This window comes from Hippocampus bargibanti, linkage group LG16 (assembly GCF_051943395.1).
Source record: "Hippocampus bargibanti isolate YZ-2025 linkage group LG16, ASM5194339v1, whole genome shotgun sequence".
Classification (NCBI taxonomy): domain Eukaryota; kingdom Metazoa; phylum Chordata; class Actinopteri; order Syngnathiformes; family Syngnathidae; genus Hippocampus; species Hippocampus bargibanti.
Window position 1 is genome coordinate 8,849,726 of NC_142749.1, and position 26,170 is coordinate 8,875,895.

Genomic DNA, 26,170 nt, shown 5'->3' on the forward strand with positions numbered 1-26,170 from the left:
AAATAATCATTAAAAAGAAAGTGGCTTACCTCTGCATTTCCTCATTATAGCACAGATTTTTTTATTGTCACTAGCGTTGGCATTTCTCACAAGCCCACACACATACACACGCAGCTCAATTGGAAGTGGGGGTTGAACTGGCGCCATATGGTAGGTCGTTGACTGTGACAGACTGACACATTAGTCATTGATGGCTCCCAGCCTCTGAAATGATAAGCAGTAGTTGAAAAACTGACCTACAAATACGCTAACAGATGCCCCCACACATTGGCACGGACTTTACGGGCATTTTTTATCCGAGCATGTCCTGTGACGGTGTGTGCATAAAATGGTGAATGAAAACCGTTGGGAGAGTATCCGAACTCATATTTCCATTCAGAACCATTTGCATTAATTTCATGTATTTTTATTTTTTATTTTTTCATCTGTACGCTATCGAGTCCCCTTCTCTGACAAGGTCAAAGATGAACTCCAGCTCAGGTGGCCCACAGCAGTATTTGAGCTTACAGTCGAGGTGACTTGTGCAGAGCTGGATTTGATTGACATCACCCTCAGAGAGCTTTAAGCCGTTTCTCTCAGCTCTACTTTTGACTTGCCTCTACAGAAAACTCGATGCTTGCACATCCCATTTCAAATGTGTCATCAGTTGTCCTGGCAGGTACGATGTCAAACAAACCTCTCAGGTGACAGCACTTCTTGTGTGAAAAGGTCACTGTAGCCGGTTAAATGTTCCCTATGGCTTCACAGTTTTTGATTCAGGTGTACGTGCGTGTCTTTTTTTTCTTCCTGGGCTGAAGCTGAGCAGCTCTGCATGACCTTGACCAATTCCACACTCACGGTTTAACTTAGAAGTCACTCTCTGGAAAAGCCACCATGTGCCAAACGTGCCCCTAGTCATTAGTCTTAGTCTGATTGGAGATCTGAAGAAATAAAAAGGAGCCCCTTATTAGAGGTCAAGTCATCAGAGAAACAGCACACAGAGCCATGTCCTCTGTTTTGGATTAATCCAATTAGACATCCACTGAAGCTTTGGTTGCTTTCAGGCAAGCATGATTAATTTTCTTGCGAGTAGCTGTTCGCGTTCCTGGTGTTTGTATCTTTTGTGTTTACTAAATAAATAATCCCCCTCGTGCATTTCCCCAATTCAAGTGCGTAACTTACAATATCTATTGCGTGACACTAATTATTCATAATGGTCCATCAATGAAAAGGTTTCTTCAGCCGTCATCTGTACTTCTTTGAAAGAAGTACATATGTACAATTACTAGGATCTAACTGTTACTCCTACATTTTTAAATTATCCACACAAATCTGAGCCAAAAATGTCTGCGATGTCCGTTACTTATAATAAAAAAAAAAACACCACCATATACAGAAACTCACAATGAATTTTGTGAAACTCACAATGAAATGGGTTCCTGAAAAAAAGAGAAAAAAACACCCAACCAAACCTGCTAATGGTCACCCGTGTTGACCTGTCATTCAGCTTCTCACTGTGATGGTCATCTTCCACACATCTTTCTTCAATAAGTAGATGAGACGATGGCTGTGATTTGGACTCTTAGTCATATTCACAAAGCTAAAATGGAAGTGTCACCATCAGTGCAGCTTCCTTGATTGCAGACAGGGATGAGCGGCTGTTCTACAGCCAGTGGTCAGCCCCGATCAGCTGAAGTCACTTGCTGATTTGCGCCACTCAAGAGTGAATTAGTTATTGGTGTTTTTGCTCATGATGATGATAATCATAATACTTTACGCCTCTCGACTATGTATTAGTTCTAGGTATTTGTGTTGGTGATAATGATCCTCGTTTGACTCATTTAGACCAATTGAACCATTCTGCAGGCCTTGTGGAAATATGTTTTTTTTTATGACCATGAAAGCCACAACGGTGATTATTGAGAAGATGCTCCTATTGTTTAACATCTTATTTTTGTAATCTATCTTCTGGGTCACTGTGCATTGGGACTTTGTGGTCTCCTCGGGTTTATAAAGATGCCGTTTGGAATTCATGAGCCGAAGTGGATATGCAGATATGGAAACGCTTTGATTAAAGCTTGAACAAGCGCTTGATGGTCGGGGATATTGCATTTCCTTTTGTTTTAATGCACTCTGTTAGGCTCACTCACAGTTAATAAGTCACAATCAATCTACCTGATGTACGCAGCGAGGCTTTGTAAGAGCTTAACAGGACCCCTGAGAGATGAAATAATTCCACTTCTGTAACAGACTTACCGAGCGAGTGCATGCATTGAAGGTTGTATCTGTGTGTGGGAGCGCAACAGCTTTTCCTTTGTGTACTTTTCTGCATCCTTCTATGAAGGTGGAAGGGATCTTGTGCAGTCAGCTCATGAGAGAGTGCAAGACAGCTGCAATATGCTGTCTCCTCTCCATCTCTGCTTGAAATGGTGGGTGTGCTTGTCCCAGGCAATTCTATTGTATTTGATGACCTCGGAAGCAGCCTGCCTATTGTCCATGTCATTCCAAGTTGTAGAACAGCGGTCCCCAACATTTTTCGTGTGACTGAGTGGTTGCACGGGAAGTAATATCATGAGAGATCAACAGAGAAATGAATTTTATATGTTCTTAAAGGACAACACGTCTCTGTAAGCTCTCAGTCATACAGGAGTGGTCCATCGATGAGAAAGTTTCTTCAGCCGTCATCTGTACAAATTTGAAGGTTTCGGACGTTTCGCCTCCTATCCAAGAGGCTTCGTCAGCGAACTAAAGTCTGACTGGTCGTATCGGCCCTATTTATATATCCCTTATGTCCAGCCATGCGGCGCCGGACACAGCTATGATAGGTCCCTACTCTCAGGTTGGGGGGCGCAGAGGAATACTCCCTGTGGCCCCACTGATTGTTCCTACATTCCTGACTAACGACTGGCCCATTTCCCCCACTCCCACCGGTATCACCTCATCAGCATTACGAATGTTGCCTAACCTGTTTTGCCTAAGCAGGCTATTGTATGAACAAGGACAACCGACATCTCTGGACAAGTTGTGTCCATAATTTGTAAAATGGCTTAAAATGACTTCTACTGAGCGTATTTTACAAAGATTCCACCGCATATAGCTATATTTTACATTTTAAGACTCGCTCTGAATATTCCGGAAGTCTTGTTTTTGAGTTGGTGACGAGTCCGTACATTACGTCACTGAAGGAACGCCCCTGACCGAAAAAAGGACACATTGTAGCAGTCCTTGCATCACGTCAATGCATTTGGCTGTACTTGGCTGGTCTGAAAACTTTGTGTAGCACCAAAAAAGAGGCAGAAGAGGGGGACAAAGCTCCATGTAAGGAATTAATCAGCCTGTGGAAACGGGCTGATTAATTCCTTACAGGAGCTTTGTCGCCATTTTCTGCCTCTTTTTGTGCTACATTTCCCAGCCGTGGAGTTTCATGTTCTGCGTCGGTTCTTTTCCGGGTACTCCAAAACAAGCATGCCAGGCTGATTGAACACTTTATATTATACCTAGGTGTGAGCGTGAATGATGTTCATTTCTGTGTGCCCTACGATTGGCTGGCAACCAAAATCAAGAGACCTAAGGCTTCTTTGGGTTATTGCAGAGAATGACACCAGTCGACTCTGTGGTTTAGCTTTTGTTTTCTTTGTTGCAGAATATTTCACTTCACAATTTTTGAATTTCTGAAAAAGAAAAGATGCCTTTTCAGTGTATATTGAAAGCATCATTGCATTGTCTGAATGCCCGTTGCCAAATTTGACCCAGTCTCAGTACATGAGAAGAACCAGACAATGTCTCTTAAATGCAGCTTTCTTGTTCTTGGAAAGTCTCTGCTATTCCTTCTCATCACTTGGCCTACTTCTTTTTCCTGAAGTAGATTTATGTTCTTTTTAACACAGTTTAGCAAGCTTATCGGCTGACTTATTTTTAAAATACAGAGAAGTGTTCTTTGATACGTAGAGGCCATGAAGATCTTTTTTTTTTTTAAATAAAACGCCTTTCAAAATGTAATGAGCAAAAAACATATTTTAGTTCACCATCTCGCTGCAGTCCAGTACCTAATGCCACACGGAGCAGCATTAGTCTATCATTGACTACCACTGTCTTTGAAGTAATTTTATCGATGTAAACATAAACCATCATACCTCACAATGAACTTTGTATGATTGAAGCCTTACAATTATTTATGACTGTATGATTCTATTTGTCTTTTGGGTCTCCCTCTTGTACGGTCATTTCCTTGTATCAGTTAACATGTTTTATTTTTACTACCCAGCACATTCATTCATGGATGAAGTCATCACCTAATTAAATCGAAAGTTGGATTGTGGTTGCAATAACCATAGTCGTAACATCTGTTAATTATTTGGATTACATTTTGTACCATGAAGACAAAACAAAAAAAGCATGACATTTTTAATTGTTCCATGTTTTTACTGGTTTAACATTTTGATGTTGTTCATATTGAAAATAATTTTGCAATCTGCAAAGAAAATGTATTGTTGCGGCAGTTGAGATCCAGTGCTAATTAATTGTGCTTTTCATCATGCCAGAATCCCATTATAGCTGTTGCCAGTGTCTCAGACAAGTACTCGACTCTTCACAGTTAAACAATAATGCACACTGGCATGATTGATTCCAGTATCTAATTGAGACTGTGGCGACAATAGGCTTTTTTAAACCACGCTCGACACATTGCAATAGTTGTCAGTCCGTTTCAGTGCCCTTATAGAAAGCCATCCATTCAAGTTCACATCGATGCATGCTTCGTGGAAGTCAGCCGATTAGTATGGCCTCTGGTGCCTGGCCCCCTTTTGTTAGATGATGTGGAAATTAAATCAATGTAGCCACAAGGGGGCACAAAACAGTGTCTTATTGTGCCGGTCCCAAGCCCGGATAAATACAGAGGGTTGTGTCAGGAAAGGCATCCAACGTAAAAAAAAAAAATGCCAAAACAAATATGCGAATCAAACCTCTCAAGTACTTTCTTTCAGAAGAGACAGGAACATAGGGTGACCTAAAAGAGTGGAGGCAGAAGTACACAGGTAGACTACATTTTGTGTCAACGGTGCCATCTAAAGGAAATCAGTGACTGCAAAGTAGTGGTTGGTGAGAGTGTAGCCAGACAGCATAGGTTGGTGGTGTGTAGGATGACACTGGCAGTGAGGTAGATGAAGAAACCAAAGGCTGAAGTGAGGACAAAATGGTGGAAGTTTAAAAAGGAAGAGTGTAGCATGACATTTAGGAAGGGCCGATACGACCAGTCAGACTTTAGTTCGCTGACGAAGCCTCTTGGATAGGAGGCGAAACGTCCGAAACCTTCACTTTTGTACAGATGACGGCTGAAGAAACCTTCTCATCGATGGACCACTCCTGTACGACTGAGAGCTTACACAGACGTATTTAGGAAGGAGGTAAGACAAGCACTGGGTGGGCAAGAGGTCCTTCCAGATGACTGGCAAACTACAGCGAACATAATCAGAGACACAGGTCGGAAAGTACTTGGTGGATCGAGTGGAAGAAAGGTAGATAAGGAGACTTGGTGGTGGAATGGGGAGGTGCAGGAGTGTATACAGAGAAAGAGGTTAGCAAAGAAGAAGTGGGACAGTGAGAGGACAGGCGAGAGTAGACAGCAGTACAAGGAGATGCAGCGCACCGTTAAAGTAAAGGTGGCAAAGGCCAAACAAGAGGCCTATGATGACTTGTATGCTCGGCTAGGCAGCAAGGAAGGTGAGACTGATCTTTACAGGCTGGCGAGACAGATAGACAAAGATGGTAAGGACCTGCAGCAGGTTCGAGTGATTAAGGATATAGATGGCAATGTATTAACGGGTCCCAGTAGTGTGATGGCAAGATGGAAAGAGTACTTTGAAGAATTGATGAATGAGGAATATGAGAAGGAACAAAGAGTAGAAGACGTGACTGTTGTGGACCAAAACGTAGCAAGCATTAGCAAGGATGAAGTGAGGAGGGCGCTGAAGAGGTTTGGATTGGATTTGCCTTTATTAGTCTCACAGTGGAGAAATTTACATTTCACAGCAGCAAAGTGATGAAAGGAATGAAAGTAGAAAAAAGAAATGCATGAGCAGCTGGAAAGGCTCTCGCGGTGCCGTCTTGAAGTCAAAAGAACAACAACAAAAACTAAATAACAAATAATATGACAACACAAAGACACAGAGAGTCATTCATTCTTCAGGACTTGCTGTACCCTCTTTGTGATGACATGACGCAGTTCTAGATGAAAGAGGAGTCGATCAAAGCGTCTTTCCACCAATGGATCAGGGACATCATGGTGGAACATGCACGTCGACTACAAGCTAAATGTTGAAAGCAAACACGCAGCTGTAGCATCCATCGATGAAAAGAGATTGCCTCACATCTCCTGCCCCACATAAATCTGCTTCAATTCCAGACGCTCCTTATCGTGGGCTCCTCAAGCCATGCATCCATCCAGCCGCAGACTGTCCAACAGCACCGACCTTTCCACTGAATAAAGCAGGGCTGTGAAGATGCTGCCCATTACAGGCTCAAAAAAAGCACAATGGCCCCTTTGTTGTCCAGCGATGGCAGTCGAATGGCATCGACATTCCACCCATTCAAAAACAGTACTGGCATATTCATGCTGCCGAAAAGGTGCAACCACTCAGCACAGTCACCTCCTTGATGAATGTCATGGTCAAAAATGCAGAAAAACAATCCGTATCCATTCCACACGAGGCCCAACAACACAAAGTGACAAAAGATAACACAAAACAAGACAAAAACAACAACAAAAAGCAAGGCTCATGAGAGCACTTGCTGACGGCTGCCTCCTCGGGCGCCATGTTGGACTTCTTAGGGGGGAAAGGCACTCGGGCCTGATGATTTACCAATCGAGGTATGGAAGTGTCTTGGAGAGGTTACGGTGGTGTTCCTGACTGGGTTATTCAACAAGATCTTAGATGGTGAAAAGATGCCTGAAGAATGGAGACGAAGTGTATGCGTGCCCATTTTTAAGAACAAAGGAGATGTGCAGAGTTGTACTAACTACAGAGGAATAAAGTTGATGAGCCATACAATGAAATTCTGGGAAAGAGTAGTTGAAGCTAGACTAAGAGCAGAAGTGAACATTTGTGAGCAGCAGTATGGCTTCATGCCAAAAAAAAGAGTACGACAGATGCATCTGTGTAAGCTCTCAGTCGTACAGGAGTGGTCCATCGATGAGAAGGTTTCTTCAGCCGTCATCTGTACAAAAGTGAAGGTTTCGGACGTTTCGCCTCCTATCCAAGAGGCTTCGTCAGCGAACTAAAGTCTGACTGGTCGTATCATAAATAAAGTCTTTTTTTGAGAATTTGTTGTTTGAAAAAAGAAGTAATGTAGTTTATTCCATACATTGTAAGAATGAAAATTGTAAAGAGCAGTACATTGGGGAGACTCAACAAATTCTCAAAAAATGACTTTATCAACATCGCAGGGATAATACGAGTGGGCCTCAATCGGCAGTACATTTGCACCTAAAAGCTAGCAACCACTCATTTGACGACAATGAGGTTAAAATCTTAGCGAAAGAACATAGATGGTTTGAAAGGGGGGTAAAAGAAGCGATTCTTATAAAACAACAAAATCCTTCATTAAACCGGTCTGGTGGGGTGAGGTTCAATTTGGATCGTTCATACAATAGCCTGCTTAGGCAAAACAGGTTAGGCAACTTTCGCAATGCTGATGAGGGTCGTTATGCTGATGAGGTGATACCAGGGGGAGTGGGGGTAATAGGCCAGTTGTTAGTCAGGAATGTAGGAACAATCAGTGGGGCCACAGGGAGGGTTCCCCTGCCCCCCCAACCTGAGAGTGGGGACCTATCATAGCTGTGTCCGGCGCCACCATGTCTGGACATTAGGGATATATAAATGGGGCCGATACGACCAGTCAGACTTTAGTTCGCTGACGAAGCCTCTTGGATAGGAGGCGAAACGTCCGAAACCTTCACTTTTGTACAGATGACGGCTGAAGAAACCTTCTCATCGATACGACAGATGCAGTATTTGAATGCTGATAGAGGAGTACAGAGAAGGTCAGAAGGAATTGCATTGTGTCTTTGTAGATCTGGAGAAAGCGTATGACAGGGTGCCCAGAGAAGAGCTGTGGCATCGCATGAGGAAGTCTGGAGTGACGGAAAAGTATGTCAGAGCGATGCAAGAAATGTATCATGACTGTAAGACAGTCGTGAGGTGTCCTGTCGGTATGACTGAGGAATTCAAGGTGGAGGTGGTACTCCAGCAGGGATCAGCTCTGAGCCCCTTCTTGTTTGCTATGGTGATGGCCAGGTTGACAGACAATGTTAGACAAGAATCTCCTTGGACCATGATGTTTGCAGATGACCATCCATGATGTTTGGACTGGAGACAGTGCCACTGAAGAAAAGACAGGAAGCAGAGCTGGAGGTAGCAGAGCTGAAGATGTTGAGGTTTTCTTTGGGAGTGACCAGGTTGGATAAGATCAGGAATGAGTACATTCGAGGGACAACTCATATTAGAGGCTTTGGAGAGAAAGTCAGAGAGGCCAGACTGAGATTGTTTGGACATGTCCAGAGGAGAGACAGTGACTACATCGGGAGAAGAATGCTGAGCCTTGAACTGCCAGGCAGGAGACCGAGAGGAAGACCGAAGAGGAGGTTTATGGATGTGGTCAGAGAGGACATGAAGGTAGCTGGTGTGAGAGAAGAGGATACACAAAACCGGGATAGATGGAGGACATTGATTCACTGTGGCGACCCCTGAGGGGAAAAGCCGAAAGGAAAAGAAGAAGAAGAAGATATGGAAATTAAATCGGACGAGAAAGTATAGACGGTATGTACATTGACCGATAACAATTTGTTGCTTGGTTCCATGGAACAGTTCCATGGAACCAAATACTTCATATTTTTTTCAACAGATCTCAGAACCCAAGCTTATATGGTTCTAACATGGTGTTCAGAATATTTAAATTGAAATGTTATTAAATCATCGGATTGACAATGTGTTACTTCCGTCGTTGGCTCCGAAAATATTGCCTATGCTCCGGAATAATTTTCCAGATATGAAATGTAAAAATACAGTATGTGCTGCTACTCGCACCATATGTGAGGTCATCATTCGCCTTTTGAACCATGAGGTGTAGCGATAATATCATGTAAATGTAAATCTCCCAGAAAAAGGGTCGGACGATGATGATGATACTGATTTCTGCAGTGGACTTTTTAAACACATTTTTAAAAGCCGACAAAAGCAAACATCCTTGAATCAGTCTTTATAAAAGACCAGTCAAAAACCACTTCTGATGGAGAACATGAACAAAATAGGGCAAACATAATGAGGACACAGTTATAAGTCAAATGACCGTCATTTTAACTATTTACTGTATTTTTTGTATCTATTGCAAAATTCTCATCTCTTGTGCTATAGTCTAATTGTAACATATATTTGTGACAGTTTTATGATAATAATCCATTTTATTTATAAGCGCCTTTCAAAACTCTCAAAGACACATTGCATGCATTTATGTCAGATTGTTTTGGGAATTTGGAAGGGGCGAGTGGCCTTCGAACGTCTTCGGGCGTTTACATGGAAACCATTTCTTTACTTTTACTTAACTTTTACTTAACTTTTCTTGTGAGGAAGTGGCTTCCAAAACCAATTAATTTTATAAACATAGGTACCACTGTACTTGTTGGAATACTCCATTCAAATTAAGTAGTATAATTCACTATTTTAGCGAAGTGAGTTTGACATAGGGTTCAAAATGTGGAAATTCCGACAAATTGTTCCGGAAGTGAAGAAATTTCAATAGGTGAGCAGCTCAGTGTTCATTATAGTGTCCTACTTGGGTGCTGTGTGCCTCTGGTGACCAAAACCAAACGGCGTCAGTTCGAGTTTTGTACATCACACAACTTACCCTGATGACTGCACTCTGTTCTCACACATTGGCTTCACACCTGTAAACAACTTTCCATCTCTGACAAGTGTGTACCGCTGCTGGATGCAATCTCCCCGGTATTCAGAAGTAGGATTTCATCCATTTGCACTTCTAGTGCTCTGCCAGACAACAAGACTGTTCGAGGATGAAGTTCAGCCGTGGGATGCTTTTGTTCAACATCTTGCACAGTTCTACTTTTCAGAAGTTCTTGTCTGATCCTTCACTCTAGACACAAAGCAGCCAAATGCAACATTGAGCTGCATTTCATCGGTCCTGTCAGAGGAAGATTAGAGTAGGTTGGAATCTTTTGTGGAGACACACTTTTATAAACCTTTCCCTCACATCATTACTTGAGTAATGGCTGAGCAACACTTGAGGAGATAAATTAGACAGTGGGATGGATGCTGTTTGTTTGACTAGTCAGCACGGACCTCTAATTCTCACAGCTCAAGAGCACAATAATGGCATTTCCTCACAAAGAAGGTTCAGGAAAATGAAAGCAGATACTACGTTATTTTTTTATTTCTTTGGAATCTCCAGGGACTTTCCTTTCCTCTTTCAAGATGAACCCTTTCTCTGTGCCTGTGTTATTGAGCGAGTTGATGTCATAGCGCGAGGGGAGAAGGTTTCTTTGATTTTCACGAAATGTTCGGTGACAATTTGACAGAGGCTGAGAGGACGTGGAAGCAAATCCTTTGATAGTGACTGTTGACAAAAGGCTGCTGCTACATACAAATAGCAATTTATCCTCTTCTATTCATCTCATCTCCTCTCTTTCTTCCTCTTTACTGAATGTTGCGGCTTCTGGGCTCATCGTCTCATATTGCCCACCACATAAAAAATTGCAGTGGCATCTGATGGAATATTGTGCTATTGGTGACAGTTGTGGAGGGCAATCCAAACGTGCGACTAATCTTGATACCAAAATAACATTTACACACATTCAGTGGGATCATTTGGATTCCATATGTCACTTAAGAAAAAAATACTTATTTGCAGATCGCTGGATGTCGACCTTTTCCGTGTGTTGAAATTGTTCCATTATCTAACCTGATTATATCTGACAAAGATCAGCATCCTAAATCATTTTCTGACTCACACTAAAGGAAATTTGGAAGGAGCCTTACTGATGTTAATTGGACCTTGATTTGGTCAAGGTGAATTAGGCTAGACTAAAAAAAGTAAATTATTTTAGATTCTCCCATCCTCTGGGGTGTCCTAAAACATGACAAGTTAAATATGGCCCAATTAAAGAGAGCCACAGCAGATATTCCTCCTAATTTCTCACACCAAGCTTGGGCTTTCAAAAGAAACTCTACTTCTAAGAATAACTTTAAGACTGAGCCAATGCCTAGACTAGACACTTAAAACAAATAGGTTGTAACATGCTAACTACTTTTTTTGTGAGGAAAAAAAGATGCTTTTTGAATCATTTATCGTAAACAATGATTTAAATCATGATGGCAATGCTGTAAACTCAGGCAAGATAATTTATGACTTGTACTTGCACCATGTGAATAGATGTAAAAGAACAGTTCAACTCGCGCAAAATGGGCGGCAGTTTACCACTGCCTGTCAACCTGCCCGCTGGACAAATTGAGCATATCGTATGGGAAGAACAGCGTGTCGTATTGCCCCCTACATGGGCCCGAGAGACTGTGTGTTGCGGTGTCCGATACACACCTAGCAGCTACAAATACCTGTGTACTACATTATGACCATGTATGTTCTGCTTACATGATGGAAAATGACAATGTTGATGATACATATGATGTATATCAATATGCTTGCAAGGTATTGCTTTGCATTTGACTTGTTATTCATGAACACCTTATTTTTTTCATTTCCATGTTTAATTTTTAAAACAGTCACACAGGCAGGTCATTTATAAATTAATTAAATTGTGGGGTTCGATTCCAGCTCTGACTTTTGTATGCTCAACCCTTCACTGTCGCTCAGGTACATTTTTACACAAACTCATGTGCTCACTTGTCAATAATGTGAGCCGCAATCAGAAAAACATGTGCTAAGCCGCTGAGTTTAATAACAGTTAACGTTCCCTGAAGTGTCTCTGTCATGTGGACCCACGCATTGCACATAACCGACTAGGCGGTGACCTATTGGATGACGCCGACACAGGTTCACAGGCAGCAAGGCTTGCTCGCCAACAGACCGTCTTCACAAGTCACCACCTCACTGTTTTGTGTCGTTCGTGGTTTCACATGACATAATGGGCTAGCAGGTGGACCGGTGGGAGGATAGTCTGGAATGACGGTGCTCGGTACTTCGTAGAAGAGGATCGACTCATGCCAGAAAGCCTAAGCGATCCGGGCAACAGAAATAGAGATGTAGTGAGAACTGTTTTTCTTGACAGCTCAAGAATTTTATGCTAAATGGTTCCATCTTTACACATTTTTCCAACGTTTATCTTCAAACACATGGAATGTAATTGGAATCACGTCATTGAAATATTGAAAGTATGGGGTTGCCCACATGTGACCTGCAGGCTATACATTTCCCACCGTTGTCCTAGATGAGTAAAAAGATCTGTATCAAAGTGCCACCAAAATTTACAGAGGCCTGGGTTTACACTTGATATTCTTGGCCCCACTATTGTTTTAATATTTTTAAGCAGCCCTAATTTGTTCATATTTTTTTCAATCTCTACCACATAACTCATAAGAACAAAATAAGGGCAAATGAAGAAGGTGGGCATCAATAAAGGTTAAAATTTGTGCTGCCCAATATCAAAAATCGGCCCTGGTGGAGGTCAGTGCTCTGAAGGTTATTTCTTTTCAAACTCGTTTTGTCTGTGTTTTAATGGGGTGAAGAAAGATTGGACAAATTATTCTCTGAAGTAATTCTGATATGTGAACCCGCAAGCAAGTCTTTCAGAGCTCTTGCTTTCCTTCCTTGTATTCCGTGTCACCCCTCAATAGTTGTGAGAATCCTTTAAACTCACAGATTACTTGTTACTTTGTTAAATCTTACTTTGAATGAGTAGAACAATTAGGTGCAGTGATGGGATTTGTGTATGAAACCACACTTCAAGATTTTCTGTCTTTTTAAGAATTCCTTCAACTCCCCCAATGCTTGCTAGGATTGCGGTGTGATTACATTGGGGTGTGCAGAAATGGCTGAATTGGAATCTTATCTTCTTCCATCTTTCCCATTACATTGAAAGCCCTGCAGCGGCGCTCTGGCTCACTCTACAGTCAAGATTGCTTTTTAGACTGTAATTTGACAGCTTCTAATAATGTCACATTTTGTTGTTAAGATGCACTGCCATGCACTTGAGCCATGCATGCTCTGACATCAGCACTACTTGAATTGGGAAGCTTTGCTGACCTTTCCTTCACTCCTAGGCACCACCTCTAGCACTGCCTGACTGTTAATGTCAATATGACATGAACTTGAAAAGAGGACTTTTCTAGATGATCTTTTAATTTAAACCCCCGAACATGTAAGCAATGTCTCCATTGATGAAATGTCATTACCCTTTAGGCCCTTTGTACAGTCAAAAAAGTTTTATTTTGTCTAGTGCTGACACCAAATAAAACCATTCACATCCAACACATACCAAAATTGGACTATCCATCTATGTAAAACAACTGTTGGGTTGACTTTATTTTGTGCATGGAAAAAAAGTTTATTCAAAACCATTTCCCCAATGTTCTGGGGTGCCTTCAGGTACAAGGTGAATTTGTTCACTCATTACTTAAAACGCCCTCAATCTCAAATCAACTGTCCCCATTAAATTGATAGGAAATCAGTGTCTGAAACGCATGACAAAAAGTTACCGGACACCAAGCCAGACAACTCTGAAAAGTTGCCTGCCCGGCCATAAAGTCGCCTGCCCCATTTTTCACAACTTGAAACACAATAAGACGACTAATCGCAAAAAAAAGTATTGCAAAGTATTAAGGATTGATAATGAGAATATATAACAGAAATGTAGCCACAAGGGGGCACAAGCCAGTGTCTTATTGTGCCGGTCCCAAGCCCGGATAAATACAGAGGGTTGTGTCAGGAAGGGCATCCGACGTAAAATTTTTTGCCAAAACAAATATGCGAATCAAACCTCTGAATCCCATACCGGATCGGTCGAGGCCCGGGTTAACAACGGCCGCCATTGATACTGTTGACCTTCAGGGTGCCAGTGGAAAATAGACTACTGTTGGTCGAAGAAGGAGAGGAGGGAGGTGTGCCCGGAGGAAAAGAGTGAAATGGAACACCAAGAGTATAGAACTAAGAGTAGGAACTTTGAATGTAGGAACAATGACAGGTAAAGCTCGAGAGCTGGTCGACATGATGCAGAGAAGGAAGGTAGACATACTGTGTGTCCAGGAGACCAGGTGGAAAGGGAGCAAGGCTAGAAGCTTAGGGTCCCGGTTTAAGTTGTTCTATCATGGTGAAAACAGAAAGAGAAATTGAGTTGGGATTATCTTAAAAGAGGAGTTTGTTAGGAATGTCTTCGAAGTAAAAAGAGTCTCAGATAGAATGATGAGTCTGAAGCTAGAAATTGAAGGCGTGATGTTCAATGTTGTTTGTGGGTATGCCCCACAAGTAGGATATGAGCTGGCGGAGAAGGAGAAATTTTGTTTGGACTTTGATGAAGTCATACAGAACATCCCGAGAAGTGAGAGGGTTGTAATTGGTGGAGACTTCAATGGACATGTTGGTGCAGGAAACAAAGATGATGAGGAGGTGATGGGCAGGTTTGGACTCCAGATGAGGAACGCTGAAGGACAGATGTTGGTTGACTTTGCTAAGAGAATGGAAATGGCTATTGTGAATACTTTCTTTCAGAAGAGACAGGAATATAGGGTGACCTATAAGAGTGGAGGCAGACGTACACAGGTAGACTACATTTTGTGTCAACGGCGCCATCTAAAGGAAATCAGTGACTGCAAAGTAGTGGTTGCTGAGAGTGTAGCCAGACAGCATAGGTTGGTGGTGTGACGCTGGTGATGACGCTGGCAGTGAGGAAGATGAAGAAACCAAAGGCTGAAGTGAGGACAAAATGGTGGAAGTTGAAAAAGGAAGAGTGTTGCATGACATTTAGGAAGGAGGTAAGACAAGCACTGGGTGGGCAAGAGGTTCTTCCAGATGACTGGCAAACTACAGCGAACATAATCAGAGACACAGGTCGGAAAGTACTTGGTGTATCGAGTGGAAGAAAGGTAGATAAGGAGACTTGCTTGTGGAATGGGGAGGTGCAGGAGTGTATACAGAGAAAGAGGTTAGCAAAGAAGAAGTGGGACACTGAGAGGACGAACGAGAGTAGACAGCAGTACAAGGAGATGCAGCGCACAGTTAAAGTAAAGGTGGCAAAGGCCAAACAAGAGGCCTATGATGACAAAGATGGTAAGGACCTGCAGCAGGTTCGGGTGATTAAGGAAAGAGATGGCAATGTATTAACAGGTGCCAGTAGTGTTATGGCAAGATGGAAAGAGTACTTTGAAGAATTGATGAATGAAGTAAATGAGAAGGGACAAAGAGTAGAAGACGTGACGTGTGTGCAAACATTAGCAAGGATGAAGTGAGGAGGGCGCTGAAGAGGATGAAGGGGGGAAAGGCACTCGGGCCTGATGATTTACCAATCGATGTATGGAAGTGTCTTGGAGAGGTGGCGGTGGTGTTCCTGACTGGGTTATTCAACAAGATCTTAGATGGTGAACAGATGCCTGAAGAATGGAGACGAAGTGTACTCTTGCCCATTTTTAAGAACAAAGGAGATGTGTAGAGTTGTACTAACTAAAGAGGACTAAAGTTGATGAGCCATACAATGAAACTCTGGGAAAGAGTAGTTGAAGCTAGACTAAGAGCAGAAGTGAACATTTGTGAGCAGCAGTATGGCTTCATGCCAAACAAGAGTACGACAGATGCAGTGTTTGCTTTAAGAATGCTGATAGAGAAGTACAGAGAAGGTCAGAAGGAATTGCATTGTGTCTTTGTAGATCTGAAGAGAGCGTATGACAGGATGCCCAGAGAAGAGCTGTGGCATTGCATGAGGAAGTCTGGAGTGACGGAAAAGTATGTCAGAGCAGTGCAAGACATGTATCATGACTGTAAGACAGTTGTGAGGTGTGCTGTCGGTGTGACTGAGGAATTCAAGGTGGAGGTGGCAGAGCTGAAGATGTTGAGGTTTTCTTTGGAAGTGACCAGGTTGGATAGGATGAGGAATGAGTACATTAGAGGGGCAACTCATATTAGAGGCTTTGGAGAGAAAGTCAGAGAGGCCAGACTGAGATGGTTTGGACATGTCCAGAGGAGAGAGAGTGACTATATTGGGAGAAGGATGCTGAGCCTTGAACTGCCAGGCAGGAGACCGAGAGGAAGACCGAAGAGGAAGTTTATGGATGAGGTCAGAGTACATGAAGGTAGCTGGTGTGAGAGAAGAGGATGCACAAAACCGGGATAGATGGAGGGCATTGATTCGCTGTGGCGACCCCTGAGGGGAAAAGCCGAAAGGAAAAGAAGAAGAAGAATCAGAATATATAACAGAACAACACTTTAAAATTCAGTAATATATGTACCTACCACAAATGCTCCCTTGCTTAATTTATGGTAAATATCCCTTGCTGATGATTTTGCTCCAGTTGTCGTTTGTCCACGCACCGTTCGGCATGTTTCACAATGCAATGTTTGCGTTGCGTCGTCTGCTACAAGCCACATGAACTCCTTTTTCCACGGTCGTTTCAATGCACCTTTTCCAGCTACTCCCCTCAAGCAGGCGCTACTGATCCATGCGCACCAAATCCAGCAGACATTTAAACAGCTTCTTCCCCCAAGCCATTAACTCTTTAACAGTAGCCCAAATGGAATTGTATAGTGCCTCTTTGCAATTTATTTGCTGATGATACTAGTGCAGCGTGTTCGACCGGAAACAAATTCCTTGTGTGTTCTACATACTTGGCAATAAAGATGATTCTGATTCTGATGCAGGCTTATTCGATGTAAGTTGTACGCCTGACGTAAAACTTGCACGCCCCAGGCGTCCGGGCAGACGTTATTTCAGACACTGAGGAAATGCATATAATCAGTTTCACAGGTGCTGTAAATTACTCACTAAGATGATGTAAACTGGTGGAACATACACCAGTTGTTGAAGGACACAAATATTATGTGCCTTGGTGTATTCTATTGTCTGTCTAAACATGTCACTGAAACCTTTGTTTAACCGACACTCTAACCGTCGGTTAAAGTGTTATGGCAAGTTCCCATTATGTTAAATTTTATAGCTGTCTTTTTTGTTTTAAATCGCCAGATATTTCTCATAGTTTGATGTGTAGTTTAGTCGTACACTTTGACTGAGAGAGGCAACAGGCAGACAAAACAGCAGCCTCTATTTATAAATAATTGTTCACTACCTGCCAAACTTCTGCTTGTATTAAAACCAATGGATTGTATCACAATTGTTTTCTCAGAAAAGTGGCTCTCTTCTTGGAAAACACCACTGAATTGTATTGATGTCAAATTGTGTTATTTTCATTGATGGACTATGTACTAATGAGCTGTTCCTGCACATGATTCATGTTGGGCAGTGCAGATGTCTTTCTGCATGTTTCAGTTACTCATAGGGACATATGGTCCAAAACTACATCTCAGACACACTCAAGGGGCCAAGCCTTCAGTGACACAGGATGCGTTTGGGGGCCCCTGCTGTCGGCCATCTGGGAAACTAGGAGTATTTTTTTTCATTATTTTTTTTTGAATGTCGGTATGGTAACCACTGAGGATAAAGGGCACTGGGGCATAGCGGGAGCCTCCGAAGACAGACAGAGGGGGCACTTTCAGACACAGGTCATTCTCCCTCAGTAAAAGAGCCACTCAGTAACACCTGTGCCCACTCCCCTCTGCCCCACTTTAGATATTCTGTCAGAAAGCCTGTGCTCAGCAGAAATACTGGCTCCAAACAAAAGAGGTTGCAGGCTTGGCAGCACGAACGCGGGTGAATAACAATAAACACTTGTTCAGTTATTCATATATTCATATTTGTGCTCAAATTTAGCCTTGGTTGTGAGGGTGATTAACAGCACTCGGCTGAGTCTTGTGCCGTGCTGACAGTGGGGAACTGCCTCGGTTTCTCTCTCGTTTAGTGTGAAGTAGTTGCTGTAAAGTGAGAGACTGAGTGGTCAAGGTGTCTTTTGTGAGTCTTGTCTTCGGCATGCAAGTTTTACTTGACCCAGTGCTTTTAATGATGTGGCATATCAGTCACTGAGTTGTCGAGCCAGAGGCTTAGGTTTGACTGATAGATTAGCCACTAATACACCCGATCGGTTGACAGACAGCAGTTAAAAAAAAATAATAGCTCCTCAGACATTATTTGCTGGGGTCTCCTTGAGAGACCTTTCGTCCCGGTCCTCTCTTTGAGCATTAGGTTCAGCCGAGCACTGTGAGCTTTTACCTTGCACTTCTACGTTTTTTTTTCCATTGCATCCAATACTTTTGATTGCTTTATCACTCAATCCAGGTAACCGTCATGCTGGAGACCAGCAGACTGTAAGAAAATAATTGATTCCTGCAAAGCAGAATATACTGTACAGTTCCGGTGAATATTGTCAGTTGAAAATGTAAATGGCCCGGGCTGTGGAGCGATCAGGCTGCTTGGGCACCCATGGATCAAGGACTGTGTAAGCATGAGATATCATTTACCCCTGGTTTTAACTAAAGCACTCAGACATTCCCTTCTCTGCAGCCCTGTAATTCCCTCTGAGTGGTCGGTGTGAAAGTGAAGCACCATTATCAACCTCCACCAAATGTGTTAGATCTTCTTTTCGCTGCTGAAACAAACCACATTGATGTAGTTTATTCCCTCCTCTCAGAATGGAGGTAATGAATAACTTAACTCCTTAAAATTAGGATTGTCGTTTGCTGTCCATTCATGATCGCTGGAATGTCTTCATTTTCTTTCTTTTTTTTTATATTCAACTAAAGGCAATATGCCGTTGTCAGTTTATCGAGATGAGATTGATAGTATTACATGATGTCAACATCTGCAATAATATATAGTGGTGACACAGCACAATTCAGGAGTTCTTTTTTTGCATGGCATATGAGCAATGGCCAAGGTTGCATATTTTCAAACTGCAGTGGACTAGAATAACTGGTGTTACACTTTAATAGGACGAGTGTGGGTCTTTTTTTTTCGGGGGGGTGTTGGTGGTGATAATTTTAATGTACCAGCAGAACCTTTTGCAACATATTCAGTATTTTTAAGCAGACGTTTTCAACTAACTGGACCACAAAAAAACTGCATGATTCAATTGTGTCTGGGTTGCATTTTGAATGAATCCATACATGCAAAAAAAGATGACAACTTCACCTTGGAGACATTAAATCAAGTGCAGCTGAAAGTTGTGCTCGTCTGCTACATGAACATAGATGTAGTGGCCATACATCGTTTTTTTCTTTCCTACAATATGTCGTAAATGTATCACGAAAAGAGATTGTCCCTGTAACTGTTTGGTTTGAAGGAACTATATTGACAACCTGCTAAAGTGCAAAAAATGGCTCATTTCCCCTTTTGTGAAAGTTGACAATGATAAAAGTGGATTGCAGCAATCATGGCTGCCATGGATCAACACCTAGAAATATTTCACTCTGTTGATGTGGACATGAATGAGATCCAAAGTCATGTCTCCCTCTGGCTGACTGCCAGGACCTTCACAGGAGCTTTAATAAATGGTTTGTACCAACAGACGGTCCTTGGCCTACGCGTGAGCGCTTGTGTGTGCGTGCGTGCCTGTAGATGTCATTGTGTGTTTATGTGCTATAGGAACTTTAATAAGGACTAAGTGCACAGGAACCCTCCGGGGAAAGAGAAAGACCAACAACAGTAGTGCATTCTATGACTAAAATGGTTTGAAGAACACGAAAGGGGAGGAAGCAGAGGTGTATTAGCTATATATTCATAGCACAGGGGTGCACATGAATTAATTAATGTGACATTCATTCATAATTAACTTTTTATGGACAAATAAATAGACACAATTGTAGCAAAGGACTCGTATGGATATAATTTCAAGTATATATCAGTGATGTGCAGTCAGGGGAGGCAGGTGAGGCTGTGCCGGCTAAGCCTCACCATGGATTGCGCAATGACTATGCTAACTGTGCTGGCTTGCTCTGCAGTGAGACCACATTGCTGTCCCTCTGCATATCGCTATTAAAGTGTTCAAAAGCTTTTAGTATATGAACTAAATTTCTGCAGTTTAGCTGGTGTATATAATGTACAGTCACTGTACATTATAAACACTGTACTAGAGTGTTTATTTTATTTTTATTTTATTTTATTTTATTTTATTTTATTTTGATCAAAACTGTGTGCAGAGGTGAGGCACACAGTTCTCCTACCTCATGACAGGGAGCGCTGGTGATTACAGATTCTCCTTGCGACTCCTCGGCTGCAGAATAATAGAATTAGTGACAGCAAGCTACAGTAAACAGTTAGCAAGTTAAGTGCAACCATCCAATCCTTTTTTCGTGTTGCTCGGCCTGATTTTCAGAATGGTGGATTACATATCTAAATTGAAAGAGTTTTCTAAACTGGACTTTCAATCGAAGCAGGAGATAATTAAAGGAAGACCAACACCGGACTGTATAGCTCACAAACGGTGAGGGATGGATGTAAATCTCCTGGACAGCTTCTCAGCTTTTTGGCCAACAAGGATCTAATTGAAACTATTCCTGAAGCGACAAAGTTGCTCCAGCTAGTTCTCACTGTTCCAGCGACTACAGCATCAGTGGAGCGCTCATTCTCAGCACAAAAGACTAAAAACATACAGTCGGAACATGACTGATCAAGGACGACTTTCTTCACTGGCAGGGATCTCCACTGAGACAGAGAGACTTGGACTTCATTTATAAGTAAAGGTAACACGATAATAATGTTTTTTTAATTCTTTTTTTCTATGCTACAGTTTTTATACAGTGTATAAAGAATGCTGACATGACATTTTAAACAAAACACGTTAACTGTTGCCAATCAAATGGTGTATAAGCTACTCTGTGGAGTTTATATGTTTGTAAATCTGACTGTGATGATGTCAGTGCCTCACCAGCCATGAACCTCACCGCACGTCATCACTGGTGTGTGTGTGTGTATATATATATATATATATATATATATATATATATATATATATATATATATATATATATATATATATATCATGACACAACTGAAGGGTGACGTTAATGAGGACAGAACTATAGTCGCTGCTCGGCTAATGCATAAAACACAACTGCATGAGAAGGCTGCGTTAGCGATGCTCAGCATGGTGACGCCGGATAAATTAGTTTAGTAGGTGGGCTGCCTCAGGGACAGGAAGCGGGTGCTCGAATTACACGCAAGTGTATGCAAGCCTGAGGGATAGCTGTTCCAAGACCTTGAGCTGAGGCTCAGATCTCGGTTTCGATGAAGATACGCTTGACGGCAAGGTGCATAGATAGATGGATGGATCGAAAGAACACACCGACCTCATCATTGCCTTATCATCGGCTCTTTCCAAAACTTTTGGATTTTATCACAGTTGACTAAGGTAGTGTGTAAATTGCTGATGTTGTCCTCTGTGGATTGCTGAAACTATGAAGCCCAACACCCGCTGAAAATGTCACCTCAGTAGGTTCATCATGGGAGAGCTGGCAATGAGTGACTGAATGATGACGGGCAAAAAAAAAACATTATTTCGTTTTCTTTCTTTTTTCCTTTGGCAAGCATTTACGAGTTTGGCAAATTCAGCTTAAAAAATGCAGATTTCTTATTCTATTAAATATCTGTGGAACTCTGTGATGATAACATGCTAACTGACTAATTATTCTCACAATATAAAAAGAGTAAGAATGGATAAATATAGACACAATGACTATTGCTATTTTAAATTGTCTAATTTTTGCTCATATTCTACGGTATTCCGTCTTTTTACTGCTCCTGAAAAAAGTGACATGTATACGCACTTTTATGAATATGTATGTGCCTTTGTCAGTGTAAGAACATCTGCCACTCTGTTATTCAAACGCAGCATAAGAATGTGTCTTCGAACGTCAATGAGAATTCCACTGTTGAACACTGACTTTTAAGTGACATGTGATTGCTTAACAGCGATTACGTTCTTATCAGGGAAAACAGTTAACGTGTCAGGGATATGAGCCCGGCGGGGGTGGCGGGCAGGTGTTTGGCCTCCTTCGGGAACTGGAGGTCACATTAACATACAAAAGCCACTCTGCTGGGTAACCTTTCCAGGCGCCGCTCCCTAGTCGGGGGGCCAGCGATCACACACTGGCACTGCCACAAGTGTCTCATCACCAAGCCACACATTCAGCCACAATGTACACAAATCTCTCATTTTCAGCCCCCCTCCGCATTCTGTGTGACAGAAACATTGCTTGTATAGTGACATGATATTTTTGTCCCGGGGGAACATATATCATCAGTGACAACTCTAAAGCAAAACAAATACTATGATATGGTCCATTGCCGTCATAATGCGCACTAAAGGGAGAGTCATTCATCTGGAATTTAGACCCAAAGCCCAACATTTTATCTTCGGCAGCCATCATTTGATCAAATCAGTACCTTTTTCGTACTTACATGTAAATCCCTTTGGAAGAAGGGCGTTGTCATTTAAGCTCCTCTCTTTTTACAACTCCGATATGAGTGAGGAATGAGTGCAGTACGTATGGGTCGCGCAAGGGAGACAAGAGATGTACATCGACTTCCTGTGGTAGCATGTGGCGTTTTTCCTGGTTGAGAGGAGGAGGAAGTGAAGCGAGAAACAGAGACTCGAAAGTAGAGGGAGGTGCACGATGGGCTGATGTGGAGACACTGTCGATATAAGGGGGTTGAGCCGGCTGACAATACCGGCGCTTGTATTGGCGGCTGTCGGCAATGATGAGTGACTGTTAAAGAAAATGGCTCAAAATATACGGCGCTGGCAAGGTATCCGCTGCAATTTAAAAAAAATGTAGTGTTCAATTTCAATCTCCATTGTCTGCTATGTAAAGTCTATTGACCAAATGTGCTGACTGCTCTTGCTTCCTGTTGTCATTGTTTCCATTCCTTTTAATTCCATTTAAACTTGTAGGCAACAGTCAAACAATGATCTGCATTTCAACTTTGCTGTACACTAACAGTAATTGTAAAAAAAAAGTATGGCAATCCCCTTTGCTTGTGCCACTTTTCAGATGACGCAATGCGGTTTTGTGTTGTTCAGAGCGGAGCTACGTGATGCCAGATATTTTGATATCAATCTTTCTTGACATTTTTACACAGATATTCTCAGATTCCTTGTTCCTCTGCTATATTCCATATGCTGTATTTTCCGGGTAATAAGGCGCACCGGAGTATAAGGCGCACCCCCAATGAATGCTGTATTTTCACACTTTTTCCATATATAAGGTACACCGAAGTATGAGGCACATGTTCAATGAATGAAAAATAATTTTCCAAATATAAGGCACACCACATTATAAGGTGCAACAGTAGAGGCTGGGGTTACGCACTACTTCTGTACGGGGTGAAATGGAGATCGTTCATACAATAACGTGCTTAGGCAACACAGGTTAGGCAACATTCGTAATTCTGATGAGGTGATACCGGAGGGAGTGGGGCAAACAGGCCAGTCGTTAGTCAGGAATGTAGGAACAATCAGTGGGGCCACAGGGAGTGGTCCTCTGCTCCCCCCAACCTGAGAGTAGGAACCTATCATAGCTCTGTCCGGCACCGCCATGTCTGGACATTAGGGATATATAAATAGGGCCGATACGACCATGCAGTAAGACTTTAGTTCGCTGACGAAGCCTCTTGGATAGGAGGCGAAACGTCCGACACCTTCAAAAAAGTACAGATGAAGGCTGAAGAAACCTTCTCATCATGCTATTTACACAGAATTTCAATGGATGGATGCCAGCTGATGAATCGCTGTATAAGATAGAAGTCAACAAACGCACCTAAAGGCAAAATTCCTGCTCTTTCTCAACAATTGCTTTATTTCCAGCAATAAACGTTTCTCCAAACAAAAAAAGGCATCTTAACATTTATAATGTAATGACATTCTTCAATTGAGTTTTATTGTGCATGCACCATTATTCAAATACTCACCAAATAGTTTCTGAGATTGACATTTTAGATGTTGATGTTTGGACAAGATGGAGCCTATCTTGTTGGTAAGTTATTAAACTAATGGGAAAAAAATGGCATTGCGCACACTGATTTTGACTGACAGGTCATGGATTAAAATAAATAAATAAAGGTGTGCTCAACTACACATACATGTGTGAATGTGTGTTACGCTAGCCCACAGGTAGCACATGTTCACCACATAATTACAGTCATTACACGGCAGGCTGTGGATCCCCTTAATATGATAGTAGACGCCAGAAAAATATCTGGATCGTTGACAGCCTTGTGGCACTGTAGCAGTGTGACAGTCAACCACATTGTTTATTCTGCAATTACCAAGCCCCAATTCAATCAGTCAGACCAATACACGTTTTTATTGCAATTATGCAAAAGACCTTACAGCTCGCTGTGTGGCGAGACGTGGTGTGCCGAAGCTTGTATTTATTACTGTATTTGTAAGATTAAGTCTTAAGAAGTCCCTGCCACTCAGCCCCTTTTGGCATCCCATATCACAAGCAAACGCCTCAACCTCTCGAAAACAGCTCTTTAATATAATTGAGGCAACAATAAGGTAAACGGTCGAATCAAATGAAGTAGTCATTGCCAAGCTGTAATTAAACAGTTTGATACAACTGATTACCAACCCTGATAGAGGAGGGGAATTGGTGATGGGAGGGAGTGGGGGGTGTTATGAAAATACAAATACCGCCCACAGCTCTAATTGCAAGGCATTTTGCACTTGTGATTGGCTTGTATCAACGCTCTCATCACATTGACCACAATAAGGCAGGAAAGAACATGAGTAGGGCAAGATTAAGCCCCGCTCCACTTTGTGATGCTCCAGTACACATTCTAATGTTAACAGTGGGGCCCTGCAGTCTGACTGAGCTAATGGGGTGCCATCCTATCAGGCCATGCGCCCAACCAGAACATTCAGATAGATTGTCCACATCAAACCTTTTGGAAAATTAGCCTGCACATATTGCGCTGTGGCATTTTACTAAGCCTGTCTAAATACGACGATATGATTAGTAGCCAGTGAGGGCTCTGTGAACCCAACCGGGCTCGGTTTGAAGTCGCTCGAGTCAAACTGAAATGATTGAAATGTTGTTGCAATCACAAACTAAATACACACATTTTTCAAGTGTGAAAATCATTGCCTGAGAAATGAATCAATGTTATAAGAAACAAAATTCAAGTGTTTAGCAAGGCGAGACAATAACTCGCTGTCCTCATTACAAGCGACTGAACCCACTCGTTTTTGCCATTCAAAAGTCACAACAGACAAATGTGGTTGAATTTTATCATCATACTTGCAATCTAACACCTGACTGGACTTCAAACTTTATTTATTGAACCAGAGGTAATTTGAGCGTGAACCGATTTACCGCATCGGCGTCATGAGCAGCAAATGTTGGGCAGCGCCGTGAGTGCCAGTTGTCATTGGTCACATTTGATGAGAAAACTGACCTGGAGGTAATGAGCTTCACAGAGATTACACTTGTGCTCGGCTTGCTTCGTTTTTCTTTTTTTAAGTCGAGCCACATTAGAACTAGCTTTAGTTCTTAGATAAAATATAATTTACCCCCCCCCCCCATCCCCATTTAAATGTTCCTTGTCATTTTGGTTGTATGATCACAACATGTGAATGTAAAGCCATTTACATTCATCCTATGGAACAATTTGAATCATTTGAACCCTCATTAATAATTTCGATCAACAAACATTGAACAGTGTTGTCCAATTTTGAAGTCCAATGAATAAAAAATGTGACTGCCATGATAGATTGGGTTTTACACTGATGAATCTAATAAAATTCTCAGAATCCAATCGTCTGCAGCGTGTTCAGGTCACCTTTTTAGTAACAATTGAGCACGTTTTAAATCTTGAGACGAATGAAAAATCAACACGGTTTGCACAAGTAATTAATTAGCGGGGGAAAGAGGACTACCTGGCCTGTGGGAAAAGTGGCTTTTGAATTCCAAGTGACTCGTGCTTGACTTTACCTCCCTTTCCTGGTTTTAAGCGTGTTGCCAGAGAATGAAAATCCATGACAATAAATTTGTTAAGGGTTAATATCTTGTGTAAATGACACAGTGTGAGCTTCTAAAACCAAATAGTATTTTGATGCTGTAGGACAAAATCGCG

At 42.0% G+C, this 26,170-nt stretch overlaps 1 protein-coding gene across 6 annotated transcripts in view; it reads left to right on the forward strand.

Moving 5' to 3' along the window:
- msi2b (musashi RNA-binding protein 2b) overlaps nucleotides 1-26,170 on the forward strand; it is a 259,883-nt gene that overhangs the window by 108,284 nt on the left and 125,429 nt on the right. The window lies entirely within an intron of this gene.